This window comes from Triturus cristatus, chromosome 2_1, assembly GCF_964204655.1.
Source record: "Triturus cristatus chromosome 2_1, aTriCri1.1, whole genome shotgun sequence".
NCBI lineage: Eukaryota > Metazoa > Chordata > Amphibia > Caudata > Salamandridae > Triturus > Triturus cristatus.
In genome coordinates this window covers 1,086,378,143-1,086,397,865 of record NC_140581.1, presented here as the reverse complement: position 1 = coordinate 1,086,397,865, position 19,723 = coordinate 1,086,378,143, and positions in this window count along the sequence as shown.

Sequence of the window (19,723 nt, the reverse complement as noted above, 5' to 3'; positions counted from 1 at the left end):
TATCCAAGAGATTAAGTTCAGGGCTCCTAGAAATATTTAACAAGTCGGATATTTCATGGCCATTTAACGAAGGGGTGCTACTATACAACAGTAACCCAGATGGGGTGGCACCCCCTGAAGCTTTAAACTGCTCCAAAGACTCCACTTTAGCTGGGCTTACGTAGCATCCCCAAAGTTCCAGGTCATTAGATAGTGCAGACAAGTCACCCCCCGGCCTATCATTCATAGGTAACTGAGGGATCGGTGGTATATGCACTGGATCACCTACGGTCGTCATTTTCCCCTCTGTGGAGTCCCGTAAGGGAGACCCCCCTACCATTGATTGTGGGGCCCCATGCTGTACCAGAGGCGGTTGGGGGTCTATGATGGCTGGTGAATGAAATTCTGGAGCTTTAGTATCTGATCTTTCTGGCGTAACAAGTTTGGATTTTTTTAGACCAGCTAGATCCCAAAGTTCAGATAGTTGGCATTGACCTTTCAACGGTGGGTTATTCACTGATTTGTTTCTTGTGCGGGTGGTAGTTCATTTTCGGCCAGGTTTTTCTCCCACTACCCTTCCTGAGCGTAGTGTTTTAGACATTTTCCACACTATTTTCCACAGTAATAGACTTAATCAAAAATGTAAATAAGTAAAACTGGTAAAAATCTGGAGTGACGTCAGTCCCTGACCGGCCAAGTAAGTCCGAGATACAGTATAGCTATAACAGTACACAAATCATTCACAAACCTACGAAAGTGGACACAAGTTCAATGAGGCAGTAAGAAAATGTAAATGACCGGGCCCAGCCCAGCCTACCTCGGTCACTGAGGGCCATAGAGGGCCCGCCCTTTGCCCGGGCTTAGCCCGGCGTCGCCCGCGCGCGTCCCGCGATGCGCGGTCTTCCAGCGATAATGAAGGCAGGTGAGGGGGGCGTGGCGGCGAGATGTAGCTGGCCCCGCTGACTTGTGGGCAATGTGGTTTTCCTCACACTCGTGCCGCCGACTGCCTCACCCAGCGAGTGTTTCCCGCGGAGCGGGAAACGCGAGCAGTAATTCCCTATGCGCTGCCAGATAGCGCTTGCAGGGTACAGGCGCTTAAAGTTCTTTCCAGAGCGTTATTTCTTCACACCAGCAATGGACACGCTTTCAGACAGCACAGCAGCACTTGAAAAGTGAGAAAGTGAGTACTATTCTTGCATTGTACCTACAGACAATAGACTAACTTATCTACCACAGTGATCTGTCCTTACTTAACACTTCAATCATAGACAAATATCCTACCTGGTTCCCTCAAGCTGCCATCCTCGGGCAGTGGAAAAATGAGTACCTCTGAGTTTAGTAACAACAAACCCCCACATGCATCAAAGTTTGATTTTGCGATTCCTTAATAGCGATTTTTAAGGAATCAGTAATAAGGAATCACATAATCCAATGCTCCCAAAAAGTTGCTAAAAAATAGTGAATTGCTAATATTCGCAATCGCCATTAGTGATTACATATTACCGACTTGCTAATAGTGAAATCGCAATTAGCGAGCTCGCAAATTGCGAGTCGCTTTTGGTGCAGCTTGATGACATCACAATCAGGAATGCTGATTCCAGTACACTGAGAGAGTCAGAGGAGGAGGCAGTGTGCAGGAGCCCAGCTGAAGTTCCAATTTTTGATTTGGCAAAACTGTCCTGGAACAAAAGCAAGGCTTCAGGAGCAACTGCGAAGCAGGCAGCCAATCGAAAAAGGAAACTGAAATTCAGTGAGAAGTAGATAGAAATCCTCATTGAGGAGGTAGTGAGGAGCCATGACAAGGTGTTGGGCAAACTATCACTCCAGGTCCATGAGTCAGAGAAGTGAAAAATCTGGCTCAGGATACAAGCCAAAGTGAATGCAGTGGGGGTCACCCACCGCGCAATAGAAGACCTGTGCAAACGGTGTTATCACCTGGGCAGCCATGCAAAGGAGAGGGTTGCTGACAGGCTTTCGGAGGCAAAGCAGACTGGAGGTGGACCTGCAACACCCTGGGAATACACCCCTGGAGGACCTAGTGGAGTCCACACTCCAGCCTGAAGCTGTAGTCAGAGTGACGGAGTTGGACACCTCTGCACCGGCCAGAACATCACAAGGTAAGATGCATGCAAATGACAAATTAATATAGAATAGAAAATGAGAAACATCACATTAGATCAGGTTCAGTGTGCAGAATCCTACTCCAGCCCACATTTTACTTGCTACACCCAAATGCATTATGGGAGGAACAGGCAGGTAAGGGCAGTTGATAGGAAAACAGCATTGTTGCCCACAAGTACAACAAGGAAGCAAAATATATGGGCACTGTGTGTCAGTTAGTAATTTAATGGAACTCAAAAATGCACTATGTGAGACATAAATATTTACATAATAACTGAAAATTGCACTGTTTAACATCACAGATGCAGCTGTACAGGAGTCAGATGGAAATGAAAGCGGAGACACACAGAAGACTCCGGCTGATGCAGACGTGGAGACACCCATGGCCCCACAAACCACAAACTCTGCATCCACTAGAAGCAGGTCCACAGTCCCACCACTACCTGCCATGGAAGTTGAGGAAGAGAGCGAACATGATACCCAGACATCTCACCCTGTACCTACACCCACAACAATACCCCAGTCACAGGTCCGGTGCAGCAATAATCAAACCCAGAGGTGCAGGTCAAGGGCACAGAAGACAACACCAGAGGATGAAAATCCAAATGTCTGGGGTGTGCTGGAGAGCTAAATGCTGAGGGTGCGGCACCTGCAAGCAAAGAACATGAGGCTAATGCAGGCACAGCATTGCACTATGTCTAGCAATATGGCAGACATAAGGGACTGCTTGAAAGAGCTGATTACAGCAGTGGTGGAAGGGCATAGACAGTCCAATGAGGCCATACAGGAGCTATGCAGGGTGATGCAGGAGTATCAGGTGTCCCAATGAAAATGGCATCACCAATTCTTAGGGTGCTTAGATGGCTACACAAGATCTGTCAACAGGCTGAGCACCAACACAGCTCTGCTGTCCCGTCGTTCTGGGGCCATGCAGGTGGAAATGAGCCATTGCTGTGGGGATGTGGCCAGGGGACTCGTCCAGGTCACAAATGCAGTATTTCTGATGGATACATCTGCCTGTGGATTCCTCACCTTATGAATATCCCCCTGCACCAGCATTCCGGAAATGTTTCATAGCTCTCTGCGCCGACGAGGTCGTCACATCGTCATGGCTCCGCACGCGACTCCGCATGACTTCCCAGGAGCCATAAGAAGACCACATCGGCGTGATGATGTCAGTTCCACCCATTTATTCCGTGCCACCGAGGCAAGACGGGCAGACCGACATAGAGACAACGTATACATAGTATACAGGCTTCACACAAATACACTCAGTGTATAAAGAAAGAAGAAAGCTTGCACTTCAAACAAAACAATAGTAAATAAACAGAGGTAACAAAGTCTTGAGTGCACATAATACGTCAAAAAACTAAAACCTCAGCTTTTATGGTATAAAAGGGTGGACAACGGGTAGGTGGGTGGGTCTGTGAGGAATCCACAGGCAGATGATACTGTATCCACCAGAAAAAGTGTTACCGACGGTAAGTAACTTGTTCTTCTGATGGATACATCTGCCTGTGGATTCCTCCCCTATGGCTAGAATCCCACAGCAGTACCTCTCCCGGAGGTGGGTGTCCACCCTTCTATACCAAAAAGTCCTGCAAAACAGTACACACAAAATGGCCATCCCTCCTCACTTCAGAATCTAAGCAGTAATGCTTCGCGAAAGTGTGGAGGGAGGCCCAAGTTGCGGCCTTACACATGTCCAAAACAGGAACACCTCTAGACAATGCAGAAGTAGACAATTTAGACCCGGTGGAATGAGATCGAATGCCTACAGGGGGCTCCTTACCAGCCAGGGAGTAGCATATCTTGATGCACAAGATGATCCATCGTGATAAGGTGCGCTTGTGCACCACCTTGGCCTTCATACGACCAGCATATCCAACAAATAGCTGGTCATCCTGACGGAAGTCCTTTGTTCTGTCCAAATAGAAGCTAATCTCCCTCTTTGGATCTAAACGATGAAATCTTTCCTCCTCCTTGGAAGGGTGAGGGGGAGGATAGAAAGTAGGAAGGGTAATGGACTGACCTAGGTGGAAGGGAGTCACCACCTTGGGCAGAAAAGCAGCCCTGGTCCTAAGTACCATCCTTTCAGCATATATGATCAGAAAAGGCGGCTTTGAACTCAAAGCCTGGAGTTCACTCACCCTCCTGGCCAAGGTGATAGTTACCAGGAAGACCGTTTTAAAAGTTAATATTCTTAAAGGACAACTATGCATCGGTTCGAATGACGAACCCATAAAAAATGTTAACACCAAATTCAAGTCCCACTGGGGCATAATAAAAAGGAGTGGGAGGAAACATGTTTGTCAGCCCCTTAATAAATCTTAAGACTATAGGAGACTTAAATAAAGAAGGCTGATCAGGTAAACACAAAAAGCCGACAAAGCCGACAAATACCCTTTTACAGTGGCCACAGCAAAACCCTGCTGGGCCAAATGAAGAGAATAACAAAGAACATCAGATAAATGAGCTTTTAAGGGATCAATAGATTTCTCTCCGCACCATTTAGCAAATTGAGACCCCCTGTATGAATAGACAGACTTGGTGGAGTGTTGCCTGGCCGATAATATAACGTCCACCACGTCAGGCGGGAGAGAAAAAGAATTCAAGTTGCCCCGTTCAATCTCCAGGCATGAAGGTGCAGGCTCTGGAGGTGGGGGTATAGAACTTGCCCTTCCATCTGAGAGAGGAGGTCTGCCCTGAGAGGGAGACGGAGCGGAGGGTGTGACGAGAGGTGAAGAAGGTCCGTGTACCACACCCTTCTTGGCCAATCTGGGGCGATCAATATAACTTGGGCCCGGTCTTGGCGAATCTTCCTCAGAACCCGAGGAATCAAGGGTATGGGAGGAAACTCGTAAAGGAGTTGTGAGCCCCAACTCAATTGAAACACGTCCCCCAACGCTCCCTGCCCCGGAAACTGGAGACTGCAGAATGATGGGCAGTGTGCGTTCTCGTGAGTCGTAAACAGGTCCACCAGAGGAGTTCTCCACGTCAGGAAGATATGTTGAACTACCTCCGGATGAAGCCTCCATTCGTGATCGGCGGAAAACTGCTGACTTAGACTGTCCGCACGCACGTTCAGCACACCGGCCAGATGATTTGCCATCAAGCAAATCCGATGGTCCTTAGCACAGGACCAGAGTCGCAACGCCTCTCTGCAGAGACGGTACGACCCTACTCCTCCCTGCTTGTTGACATGCCACATCGCAGCAGTGATGTCCGTCAGGACTTGAACCAACTGACTGTGAAGGGAAGGAAGAAAGGCCTTGAGCGCCAAACGTATCGCCCGCAATTCCAAAAGGTTGATGTGAAACAACCTTTCATCTGGAGACCAAAGACCCTTGATCTCCAGATCCCCCAGATATGCTCCCCACCCTAGGGTAGAGGCATCCGTTATCACTGTGGCCACCGATGGAGGAAGAAGGAAAGGTTTTCCTTGAGACAGATTGCCCTCCACGCTCCACCAAGACAGATCCACTGCAGCTTCTCTGGAGATCCTCACAGACTCCCTGAGATCGCTGTTGTGCTGATAAGACTGCCTGCGGAGACACCACTGGAGCGCCCTCATGTGCCAGCATGCATGGTTGACCAACAGGATGCAGGCAGCGAACAGATCGAGCAGGCGAAGGACCTTCAGAACTGGAACAACCGCTCCGTTGTAAAACAAGGGAATTATTTCCTGTATGTCGAGAATCCTTTGAGGTGGAGGGAATGCTCGACACACAGTGGTATCCAGTACTGCCCCTATGAACAGGTTGCGCCGTGAGGGCACCAGGTGAGACTTGGGTACATTTATTGAAAAACCCAATTTGTACAACAGCTGGGTTGTTACCTGCAGATGACGACACACCATCTCTGGAGACTCTGCCTTCAGAAGCCAGTCGTCCAGGTATGGGAAAACCGGAATCCCCAACCTTCTGAAATGGGCTGCCACCACTGCCATCACCTTGGTGAAGACTCGAGGTGCAGTAGTAAGACCAAACGGAAGGACCGCAAACTGGTAATGTTGCGACCCAACCGTGAAACAGAGATACTTCCTGTGCGACTTCAGGATTGGGATGTGGAAATACGCATCCTGCAAGTCGATGGACACCATCCAGTCCTCTTGTCGCAGCGCCTGATGAACCTCCGCTGGAGTGAGCATCTTAAACCTCTCCTGCTTGAGAAATAGATTCAAGATTCTGAGGTCCAGGATAAGACGTAGCCTGCCATCCTTCTTGGGAATCAGGAAATACTGGGAGTAGCATTCCTGACCCCTTTCCTGCTCCGGAACCACCTCTATCGCACTTTTTTGTAACAGGGTAAGAACCTCCTTCTGAAGGAGAAGTAAATGATCCTCCATGCAAAACCCTTGACAAGGAGGGTAAGGAGGAGGGAATTCCCTGAAGGGAAGGTCGTACCCATTTTCCATACGATCTAGAACCCAAAGGTCCGAAGTTATTCATTTCCAGTCTTGTAGAAAATGGGTAAGCCGGCCTCCCACAGGACCCACATGATTCAGGATGGCAGATCTAGGGCTGCTTTCCTGCATTACCAGGAGGGGGAGGGGAGGTAGAGGAGGAGGGGGAAGAGGGATGTCATCCAGCTCCACGAAGGCGACCTCTGCCTTTACCTCTGTAGGATTTATACAGAGGGTTTTGCTGCTGTTGTTGTTGTTGCTGAGGCTGATGGGAACGAAAGGAAGATTTCGCAAAACCACGGTATCTTCTGTAACCATACCCTCTTGACTGAGACTGTAAACCCAGGGATTTTGCTGTGGCTTTGCTGTCCTTAAATCTCTGCAACGCCAAGTCAGCTTTTTCCAAGAAGAGCTTAGAATCGTCAAAGGTAAGATCCAAAAGAGCAGCTTGCACATCAGGTGAAAAGCCTGAAGATCTTAACCATGCATGCCTCCTAGTAGAAACAGACAAACCCATCACCCTTGCCACCGAATCTGCAGTGTCCAGACCCGACTGGATTACTTGGCGAGCAGCCGCCTGAGAGTCCGTCAAGACCTCACTTAAATTGCTCCGATCCTCATCCGATAGCTTAGGGAGAATCTGCTTGGCAGAGTTCATAAGGGCGTGAATATATCTACCCAATAGACAAGTTGCATTGGTGGATTTCAATGCCATAATGGCCGATGAAAAAACTTTCTTTGCCGATTGCTCAAGCTTTTTTGAGTCTCTATCAGCCGGTGCTTGGGGAAAAGAGCCTACCGACTGTTTTGAACATGAAGCTTGAACCACCAAACTTTGAGGTGACGGGTGAGAAGAAAGAAAATCAGGGTCCCCTGGTGCCGGTCTATATCTTCTAGAAACAGATCTACAAACTGCAGGAACGGAAAGAGGATTATTCCAGACTTCTAATATCGGCTCCGTCAGGGCATCATTGAAGAGTAAAAGAGGTTCCACCACAGCAGAAGGAGAATGAAGCACCTCTGTTAGAAGATTAGGCTTATATTCAGCGATAGGAAGCTGTAGATCCAACAGTTTAGCTGCCTTCTTGATGACAACATGATAAGGAGCTACATCCTTCGAATGAGAAGCCTTCTGTAATGCAAAATCCCCTCCTGAAGAGACATCCAAACCACTTGCTTCACACAAGTCTTCCAATAAGTCCTCAGACTCATAAATTTCACCTTCCTCCATGTCACCAGCCCGATATTGCTCCTCTTCAATCAGCCTTTGAGCTTCTCTTCTAGAATGCATCCTCGGCAGTGGCGTCGGCGGAACCATCCACGTGACAGCGACCCCGCATCGAACGAACCCTGGAAGAGGGGATGCCAGACGGAGCCGGGGACTGCTCAAACGGTGCCGACACCCTCGGCTCCGGAAACTGCCATGACGGCACCACCTGCATATAAGGCCAAATTAAATTAAATTAAAGGCCAAATTAAATGCCAAAGGGCCCATGGGACCCGAAGGTATTCCAGAGGTGCATGTGGCTCTGGTAGAACGAAGGATACTGCGCCAGTTCGACTTCCTTATGTGGAGTCTCCGGAGTCGGATCAGCTGGAGTCACAGGTGGAGCCACAGGAGCAGCAGGAGACCCTTCTTTCACTGGATTCAAATCCCCATCCAAAGCCGGAGAATCAACCGGCGCCGGAGACTGCGCTGGAGTACCCACATCAGGAGACCAGCCCAGCGACGCCTGTGGAGACTTAGAAGGTGAAGGAGAAACAAAGTCCTTGACACGACGTCGAGGAGCAGGAGAAGGCGACTTCAAAGCTCAAGACTTGGACGAACGACGTCGAGACCCATGTCTCTTCTTCTTCTTGTGCCTTCTCTTGGATCCATGCGAAGTCGACGACCTCGACTTCGATCTTTTACGACCTCTTTTCTCCTTTCTCACCTTGGACATGTAGAGCTTAGCCTCTCTTTCCTTCAATGCCTTAGGGTTCATCTTCCTGCAGGATGAACAACCTTCGACGTCGTGATCACTCGAAAGGTACCAAAGACAGTCATCATGCGGGTCAGTAATCGACATGTGACCTCCGCATTCCTTGCAGGGCTTGAAACCCGACTTCCTAGGAACAGACATAGTCAAAAAAAGTAACAAGTAAAGCCTCGAAACAAAGTAGCAGTAGAAAGATAGGAGAGTCCCATAAAATCCGTTAGCTTAGTAGCGCGGAAAAAAAAGGAACTGACGTCATCACGCCGACGTGGTCTTCTTATGGCTCCTGTGACGTCATGCGGAGTCGCGTACGGAGATACAAAAAATAATTAATAAAATGAATAATAATTAATAAAATAATTAATAAAAATTCGAATATCCCCCTGCGCCGGCATTCCGGAAATTTTTCGTAGCTCTCTGCGCCGACGAGGTCGTCACATCGTCCTGGCTCCGCACGCGACTCTGCATGACATCACAGGAGCCATAAGAAGACCACGTCGGCGTGATGATGTCAGTTCCACCCATTTTTTCCGTTCCACAGAGGCAAAACGGGTGGACCGACATAGAGACAACGTATACATAGTATGCAGAATTCACACAAATACACTCAGTGTATAAAGTGGGAGGAAAGCTTGCACTTCAAACAAGACAATAGTAAATAAACAGAGGTAACAAAGTCTTGAGTACACATAATACGTCAAAAAACTATGATGGTATAGAAGGGTGGACACCCACCTCCGGGAGAGGTACTGCTGTGAGATTCTATTCATAAGGTGAGGAATCCACAGGCAGATACTGTACCCACCAGAAAAAGTGTTACCGAAGGTAAGTAACTTGTTCTTCAGACTGCATCTAGGGGGGCAGCAATGTACTGGGAGGTGGGGAGAGCAAGGAGGCGTCCAGCCTCAGTAGTCTCTCGGTGCCAGTGACTACATGCTGGAGGCGCAGTACTAGGAGCACCACAGCTTCTGAAGGCTCCATGAGGGAGGTGGATGAGGCCACTGAAAGGCATTAGGGAGTGCCTGGATGATAAAAATAGGGTGGCGTTGGCAGACGACCTCGTATATGGTGATGTAACCATTATTATTACCAAAGTTGTGACTGACAATCAAGTCCAAGGATGATGTCTTGTTTTTATTTTTTGGTTTACACCCACTGTGCTATTAAGCACCTGGTATGTGTGCATTAACACTACCACATTTCTACATTAAAATAAATCCTGTACAGTTCGACCATGTAGTGTCTTGTCTCATCATTACCCACCTCAAAAATAATGCTGTGTAATTTCTGCACGTCTCCTATTCCCTTCTGCTAAGCTTGCCCCAGCTGCTGCTTGCAGTGGTTGCCCTGGCTGGTTGTCCTCCTCAGGCTCGCTGTCAGACATTTCCAGGGGTCTGTCTCTCCTACTAGCGATATTGTGCAACATGGCACAGGTGGCCACAATTCTGCAGCAGGTCTCAGGTCGGTACTGCAATGGCCCACCAGTCTTGTGGAGGCAGCAAAACCTACTTTTCAGTAGGCCAAAGGTGCACTCAATGACGTTTCATGTTGCGATGTGCGCTGCATTGTAACGCTGCTCACTTGGGGTACTTGGGTTGAGGTATGGTGTCAGGATGTAGTTGCGCACGGAGTATGTGCTGTCACCTACAGGGTAGTAAGCAAACAGTAAGTGACAGATATGCATTAACATTTGTACATACTGTCAGAGACATTGCAACATCTGTTTACCTAGCAGATATCCTTCTCCAAATTCACCCCCAAGGAGACAAGTGTGTATGCCACTGTGCCGGAATATGTATGAGTCATGTGTGCTGCCAGGGTATTCTGCCACTATGTCAGTGATGATGTTTTTAGCATTGCAGACTACTTGGATATTCAGTGAATGGTAGGATTTACGGTTCCTAAAGATGTATCATTCACTGATGGTGAACAAATGACTACATGCGTTCCATCAATGCAACCTATTACAAGGGGAAACCGGGCTACCTGATAGAAGTCTAGTTTTGTCTTAAGCAAATCTCGTGGGGTTGAGGGGAAGCTAATGTGGTGGTGTATCCTGGTCAACTACAACACCCTGGAAGCTACCTGACTAGTAGATGCAGGGAACATAGGACCTGCACATGAGTGGGAAGGGCATGTGTCCTGGGAGTCTGGCGCTGCAGTAGGGGATCCAGTTCAGCTATCAGATCATGGATCATGTCAGCATTTAACCTATACTTGCCTTCTATTTCTTCCTCTGTCTGCCCCAACAACATAATGCGCACTCTAAAAATGAGCTACTGTATCCTCCTTCTCCTCTGTGCTGCTGCTCGTAGCCTCATCCTCCTCGCCATGACGTACAGTGCTGCCATTGTGAAACATTCTGAGGCCTCCTGGGCCTGTTTAAATACTTTGCTGATGTTCACCACCTGTTTTGATTGTTTTCACCTGTTTACCAGCTGCCTGTAAAATTTGGTAATTTGCGATTGCAATTTTGCGATTTACAAGGAAATCGCTATTTGCGACTTTTTTAGCATAGCTTTGCGACCCTGTAATAGTGATTTGCAAATAAGAAATCACAATTTTGGGCCTCGCAAAATTGCAATTCCCTATTTTTGCGATTTTCTTATTTTTCGCAGATTTGTTTTGATACATTGCAAAGGGCTAATTTGCAAGCGCTAAGGGCCTGTTTTACAAATTTGCAATTTTTGTGCTCTCAAATTAGGTTGATGCATGTGTACCAAAATCTCCTATAGCTCCAAGAAATCCCCAGGTAGATGTGTGCTGTACAAACAGACGTTGTTTAATTCCCAAACTACCATGGGTTGAAGACAGAAAACGCTTGGCAGCTCAACAATGCATGACCGTACAGAATGCTTGATACTTCAACTGGGCCCTTCTTTATGCGGATTTGGTTCACTTTGATATATACACATGGCAACCTTTGTGAATTAACTAAAATCTTACATCAACTCCTGTGAAAAGGTGATCTCAATAACTGCAGATCTGCAAACTAGTTTTGGGAATCTGGGTCAGTAAACGTTTGACATTGGCAATGAACGAAAAGGTACATAAGTTCTCAGTGTTCATTAATCAAGATATTGATTCACATGTATTTTAATAGGACTTTTAACTCATTTTAAATCACGGGTGATTTACAACGCTCTATAAATGTTTGATGGATTGATTCAATCTTTTATCCTTTTTAATGCAGCACATTATCCCAATCCGAGAGCCTTATACCTCAGAGGACTCACAGTGCTAAGTTATACCCTTGGAGAATGGTTAGAATCAGTATATTATTGTATTAATGAAACACTGAACTTCAACAAGTCACATTGTGTGCTGTCCGAAAACGTTTCAGATTTGAGGTCCTAATTCCTTAAAACTACACTTCACTTAAGTAGCATATTAGCAAGAACTTGAGGTTGATGGCGATGACTACCGTCTAGACGCGTACAATCGTTCATCTTACACTGGAGTTATAGTTCACTGGGTAGAACATGTCATCCTTCAGTGCATTTTCTTTGAGGATATACTTTCATATTGACAATACTGGAACGAATGATTTGGTCAATTGGAAACTGATCACACAAATGGCACAGCATAATGTAGATGAGAATGCACTTTTAGTGCTGGAATATACCATTAACCTCATTTGGAGATAATTTCTCACGTGGGCTTCTGACTCAAACTAAATCAGAATTTGTGAGTATTAATCAGACTTTCATAACAAAGTAAATGCTGCAATCGTAAAATGCTGTCTAGGCATTCTTTAAAAAGTAGTGATGAAATTGTCCAGTGTCATTATATCACTAGAACTTCAGACCCTCCTTTAGTAATTGTGAGATGGTATTAAATGTTATCTACTGTGTGCACTATCTGCAAATAATTATACAACTACAAAGTTGATCTTAATGTGGCATTCATTCAAACTCACCTGGAAAAATCACTCTTTTACTGATGTGCTTTTAATAGTAGAATAAATAAATGAACTATCCGAGCAATGGGTTTGCCTTACCTAGCCAATACCCATGTCTGAGTCATCAGAAGTCTGGAATAAAAAATAATGGAGAAACATAAAACACAAATGTATTGTTTTAGCCGATGATGTATTATGATAACTTCATTTCCTCTGTGAGACTCAAATATGTTCACAGGTTCTTCAGTGGTACCTTTCCACTATTGAACGGTGTTTCACAAACTGTGGTTCGTGACCTACTGGTGGGTCGCCAGTCGATGTTTGGTGGGTCATTAAAGTACCAGCATTAAGAATGCCTTTAAATTCTGTATTCATTTTGTCACATTTGCTGTGTATCAAAGACAGAGGTCAAATATTTGGCTATGTCTTCTGAAAAATTGCTGCTTCTTTTCTTAACATGAGGTTTGGGGTTCACAAACTCCTCTCAATTTCCTACCAGAAAAAAGTAAAATGAATTATTTGACAATATTGCTGGGGTACAGGTAGTTTGAAAGAAAAGGCTGTAGTAAGTCATTTACTTGTAATACACAACAAAATGTAAATACCTTTAAATGAACTGTACAAATTCAGCAATTAGGAAAGCAAAAATGAAGCACATTTTTTATAAATGTTCACTGAAACCCGAGCACACAATATCATTTGTGTACGATATAGTTTTGTCAGTAAAACTGTATGCATTTGTAATTTGGTGGCCACTTCAAAGAAAAATGTGCTTTATGTAAATTATTGTGTGCTACCACACAATTCTTCTATTATATTGATAAACACCACCTCATGTCCATTAAAGCTGGGGGGATTGCCAATATTGTAATCCTCTTCGCATTGTTCTTAGAGAATTTAGACTAACTTAACTCCCCCGCCACTCCCCTCCTGGGGTGGACATCTTGTAATGGAGCTCGTCGAAGAGGACAAACCACTCCCTTGATCCGACGTTACATTAATCATGGTATACCTTTTTTGGCTCGTGCAGCTTAAGCACATATTGCACTGAGGTTTGCTACATGTACATCTTTTGATTCAACCTGAGCAATTGTAGCAATTTTATTCTTTTTTTTTTCTGAAATTTTTTTATTGTGCATAGAAAGGGTTACAAACACGGGCCTACAACCACCAGGGCCGGCCGCTAATAGTTGAGGTGTTCCAGCATATCAGAAAACAATGACTGGCCCACAGGGGCTCCGCACTATCACAATAGATCCGACTGCACATAAGGGAAATCAGAATACACACTTTTAGTATAAATAACAACAAAAAATAAAAATACAAAAATACAAAAAACAAGGCGAAACGACTTGAGATGGGCGGCGAACCACAGCCGGGGGAGTCAACACCCAACCACCCGAGGGCGGTCAATAAAAGAAGACATGAGAGGAAGGGGGGGGCCACGGGAGAACCAAATCTGTACTCCAAAGTACAAGATACACAAGGAACCCTCAAGGATCAGGGGGACGAGGCAACCCCGGACGTATCCACCAAAGGGGGAGCACAGATAGACCCACGATACACGTTCCACTGCCCCCAAATTCTACCCCAAGCCCCCGGTTTACCACGAGCCACATACACCGTTTTCTCCCTGAACATGCACCAGTCCATGTTCTCCTTCCAGACGGACACGGTGGGAGGCCGCTGGGAACCCCAAAGCTGTGCAATATCTCTCTTTGCAATCATGTTCCCCAAGGCCGCCCACCGAGCCTGAGCCGCATTGCAGTCATTGGGCTCCCATACATTCAGCACACAACGACGCACCTCCGGCAGCAGAGCGACCCCGGTGACTCGCCTCATAATATCATGCACCCGGCGCCAGTATTCCGCCACCTCGCGGCATTCCCATAGGATAAGGAGAAAAGTGGCACTGAGCCCGCAGCCACGCTTACAGAGTCCGTCGTCTGAAAACCCCATCGAGACCAAGCGGGGGCCCGTCACATATACACGATGGAGAATCTTAAGCTGGACCAGGCGGAGACGGGCCGGGATGGCCACCTCCTTAGGGGATGACAGTGCAGTCTGCCAGTCCTCGTCGTCCAACTCCACCCCATCTCCCGTCCATGCCTCCCGAAGACGCACCAAGAGGTCAGCCCGATTGTTTATCAGTTTTTTGTAAATCAGGGAGATAGTACTGTCGGGGACGTGACCATCGAGTATGCGGTCCTCGAGAGGCGAAGAAGAAGGGACCGTGGTCCCCTCCCCAAATACTGAGAGCAGGGCGTGCCGAACCTGTGCATAACGGAAGAACTCTCTGTCACTAAGCTCGTACTCGCGCTGAAGCGCCGCGAAGGATTTAACCGCACCTTTAACCCACAGGTCCCCCACTCTGCTGATGCCGATCGTATCCCAGCGCTCGAAGCCTTTCGTTGTCCAGAGGCTTCCCAAGCGGTCTGAGTCGAATAGAGGAGTGGCGCACGTTAAACGCTCACTCCAGCCCATCGCTACGTTAGCCGCCTTCCATACACGGACCGCAATCCTGGTAGGGCCCGTAAGGGTCCTACCAGCGGACCGCGAGTAAAGCGCTCTGTTATAGTTACCGCCGGGAAGCAGGAATTTATCCATCTCATATGCCGGGTTCAAACCAGGAGCGTACGTAGCATGATTAATGGCAGACAGCTGGGAGGCCCAATAGTACCGTCTAATATCAGGAAGCGCGATGCCCCCGTCATACCAGGGAAGAGTCAGCTTGGCCAAAGCGATACGCGATCGCCCGTCCCAAACCAGTCTCCTCTGCAAACTCTCCACCTCCCTAAAGTAGGCCGCAGGAATGACATCGAAGGAGTTCTGGAGTGCATAAAGGAATCTGGGAAGGGACATCATTTTAAACAGCGCCGCGCGACCAAGCGGAGACAAGGGCAGCTTACACCACCGAGCCGTATCTGCCCTAAAACGCCGGAGTGGAGACAGGAGATTCTGCTCATAGCGGACCGCCGGATCCAACGAAACGTACACCCCCAGGTATTTAAAGCCGGACTGAGATATTTGGAGCGGAAGCCGAGGCGGCAAGAGAGGAAGACCACCAGAGATAGGATACACACAAGATTTGGACCAATTGATTATCAGACCCGAGTTTTTCCCGAAGGAAGTAAGGACATCAAAGAGAACAGTGAGCGACTTCCGCGGTGAGGTGAGATACAAGAGAATATCATCCGCGTACAATGAGACCCGATCCTCGAAGCCCGGGGCCCACCGGAGCCCCCTAATCGAGGGCTCCCAACGGAGCCAGGCAGCGAGCGGTTCCAGGGCGAGAGCAAAGAGCAGCGGGGACAACGGGCACCCCTGCCTAGTTCCCCTCCCGAGAGCGAAAGGCCGAGAAACCCGCCCATTGACAACCACCTGAGCCATTGGTCCAGCATAAAGGAGTTTCACCCAGCTAAGGAACCCTTCCCCAAATCCAAACTTCGCCAAGACGGCCCAAAGAAATGGCCATTCAATGGTATCAAAGGCCATCGTGGCGTCTAGGGAAACCAAAATGGCCGGTTCAGCGAAGTACTCAGCCCTAGCGAGGACGCCATGCAGACGCCGTAAGTTGAGAGCGGTATTACGATGTGGGATGAAGCCACATTGATCCGGATGTATCAAATCACATATAACGCTAAGCAGGCGATTGGCGAGGACCTTAGCAAGGATTTTGGGTTCGGCATTCAGCAGGCAAATAGGCCTATATGAGGCACAGCGGTCACGTGGCTTACCCTCCTTGGGAATCACCACTATAGTAGCCAGACGCTGGTCGTCAGGAAGGGAACCCCTCTCGAGCGATTCCTGAAACATATGACGGAGGAAAGGCGCGATTTTATCCGGGCGCAACTTATATAGTTCAATCGGCAGACCGTTGGGGCCCATAGCCTTGCCCGAGCGGAGGGAGCGTATCGCAGTAGCTATCTCTTCGACAGACAAAGGGGCATCCATCAGCTCGCGGTCCTCGACGGATAAGCCGGGCAGGGCGATATCCCGAAGCAGAAGACGAGAGTCGTCCTCATCTCTATCAGACACCGGGGAGTACACTGCACGGAGGTGATCAGCAAAACACTCAACAATCTCACCAGGCTCAGTCACACACACTCCATCCGACACCCGAAGCTCCGGGACCACACGATTCACTCTCTCCTTCTTGTCCAACCAGGCAATCAGCTTACCCGCCTTGTCTCCGGCGTCATACAACCTACCCTGCTGCTCCCTATACATAGTCTTGGCAGCATCAGTGACGAGAGACTTATATTCAAACTGCTTCAGGCTAAGGGCATGCAGCCCATCCGGGGTGACACCCGCCTCCAAGGCTGCCACCAGCCCCGATATTTCAGTCTACAGCGTCACAACCGCCTCTCTCTTAACCCTCTTGGCCTCCACTATCTGGGACAGGGCATGCCCGCGGAGCACTGCTTTGAAAGCTTCCCACAGGGACACCGAGGACAACACCGACCCCTCATTCTCAAGAAAATATTGATCAATCGACTTAATCAGGCTATCACGGATCTTGGGGTCTCGCAGGTACCAAGGGTTAATAGGAGCGATCCGCCCAGCGGACCGCGACCCAGTGTCAAAAAGCAACCACAGTGGGGAGTGATCAGAGATACCCCTGGCCAGGTGTTTGACCTCTCGAATCCGGGTAGCCTGGGCCGCGGGCATAAGGAAATAATCCAATCTGGAGAGACTCCCATGGGCCCCAGAGTGAAAGGTGTACTGACACTGTGTCGGATGCATTAACCTCCAACAGTCCACCAGACCGAAGGTCTCCAGGAGCCCGCCATGCCTGGGCAGCAGGGAGGGCCCTGGGCGGACGACGGTCCAGGTCACCCGAGACAACCGAATTAAAGTCCCCACCCATAAGCAAAAGACTGTCAGGAAGCCCAAGCAACATACGACCCAAGTCTGAGAAGGTGGAGTTCTGGAGGCCCGGGGGAACATAGACCGAGATCAAGGAAAGGGACTGGCCCTCCCACCTCCCAGTCAGAGCCACATAGCGCCCTCTATCGTCCAGGACCACCCTGGTGATCTCCAACGGAAGTGAAGCTCGCAAGAGAATGCCTACCCCTCTCGAACCAGTGGTGAAACCAGAGTGGGCCACGAGTCGATATCCCCCCCTGTTCATAGCCCGACAAACATTGCCAACCAGATGCGTCTCCTGTAAGAACACCACATCAGGAGTCAGACGACGCAGATATTGCAGCACAACACCCTGTTTGATACGGTCCCCCAATCCACTGACGTTCCAAGACATCAATCTCAACCCGTCCCCCCCATCCCCTCCAGTAGATCAAGGGCCCCCTAGCAAAGAGCGCAACACCCAAGGATGAATCATAGCCAATACTTCGCCTTGAAAACAAAAAACACAAATCCAAACAACCCCACCCACCCACCAACCCCCCCAACTCCAACACCCCCCACCCTGCACCCCTGCGGTCCAGAAAACCACCCCAACTTGCAGTGTGCCGGTCGCCCTACAAACCCCATTCTACGAAAAGACCCCGGAGGAGGGAAGGGACCCGTCCCCGCCCGCCCCCCACACACAACATAATGAAACAAAATGCACAAAAGAAGTAGAACCCAGCTGAACAGTACACCATAAGTCACTCCAAAGGAGACCCGCCACCCTCGGTACCGGCAGATGGCCCAGTCCGGTCACCCCGGTCCGGCAGCGAATCCAGCCAGTCACTCATAGTCGCAGGAGAGTCAAAAAAGGTAGTCCGATCTTCATGTTCCACTCGGAGCCTTGCAGGATAAAGCATAGAGTACTTGAGACCGAGGTCCCGGAGACGCCGCTTCACCCCCTGGAAGCCCATCCGCTGTTTCTGGACAAGTTGGGTGAAGTCCGGGAAAAAGTTAATGGACGAGTTCTCATGTCGGACCGGGCCATGGACCCGTGAGGCCTGCAGAATCGCGTCTCGGTCTCTATAATGGAAAAGTCTCGCAACGATAGGCCTCGGGGGGGCCCCCGGTCGCGGCCGGCCACCTGGGACTCGATGGGCCCGCTCCACAGCAAAAAACGTACTCAGGCCAGCGGGAGCAAGATGTTCGAGGATGAGCTCCTCGACCAGGAGATCTACCGGGCGGTTATCGGAGGTCTCCGGAACGCCTATGACGCGGATGTTATGGCGGCGGGCCCGTCCCTCGAAGTCCTCCAGCCGCCGGGCCATCAGATCATTGGCCGACTTGAGATCGCCGAGAGTGGCCTGCAGGTCCGACACGTCCGTACCAAGGGAGGACGTCCGCACATCCAGCGATTGAACCCTCTCGTTGGTCTTAGAGAGATCCGCCCGGATTAGCGTAATGTCAATGGCCACCGTGTCGATTTTACGGGCCAAGGCCTCGTACTGCGTAGCGATGGTCTCTCTGATGCCCTTAATGGCGCCCATGATGTCCTGCAGGGACAGATCCGGAGAAACGGACGGGCCACCACTGGTGTCCTCCGGGGGGACATTAGCCGCCCCGGGGGATCCTTTACCCTGAGTGTAGCGGTCCATGTTGTTCGTCTGGACCGGACCCCCACGTAGGGATGTTTTGGTCTTACTCCTCTCGGGGTCTCCCCTGCCTCTCATGAGAACCTCGATCGACGAAGGGGACCACCGAGGAAGCGTCGAGGTGGCACAGGCCAGGCAGACGCGGTCCGCACCACAGGCCGCAATGTGGCGGAGCAAAGGGACCACCGTCGATGAGCACACTGGCAGCAGACGAAGACACCGGCATCAAGCGAAGGCAAAGTGAAAGCCCAGTCGCACCAAGCAAGTCCACAGTCCAGCCCCTCAAAGACCAAAAGTGAAACCGAAAGTGATGTGACGGCCACTGGCACAGCCCCGCTGCCGTTGTTGTTCAACTACGCCCCGGCTCCACAGATCACCCTCGCATCGGGCACAGCCTTCGGGTGGGCCTCAAAAGGTCAAACCACCATAACTCCGGATTGCCAGGTCCGATTTGATGTCCGAAAGGAGTTTAGTGTTCAGCCAGCATTCGTCTTCCAGATTCCATCAACCAAGTCAGGATAGAGTCAGGATAAATTCCGAGGAGCAGCGAGGGTCCGGGGAGCCCTGTGCTCACGCGACCATCTTGGATGCGCGCTAGGCTCCTCCTCCAGCAATTTTATTCTTCTTATGCTAAGCGCACCCAAATTTACTCACCCCCCCCACTCATCGCGCTACACACTCTCATAATTTCATATTTTATCATAGATTTTAATTGTTTTTCACCCTTTTATTGTTTAACTGTATTTTCGTTGAATCGTTATTAGTTGCTTCTTATTTATTGTTCCATGCACACTAATATTGATCTACCTCATTGTGTTGCTTTCACATTTCAATCATC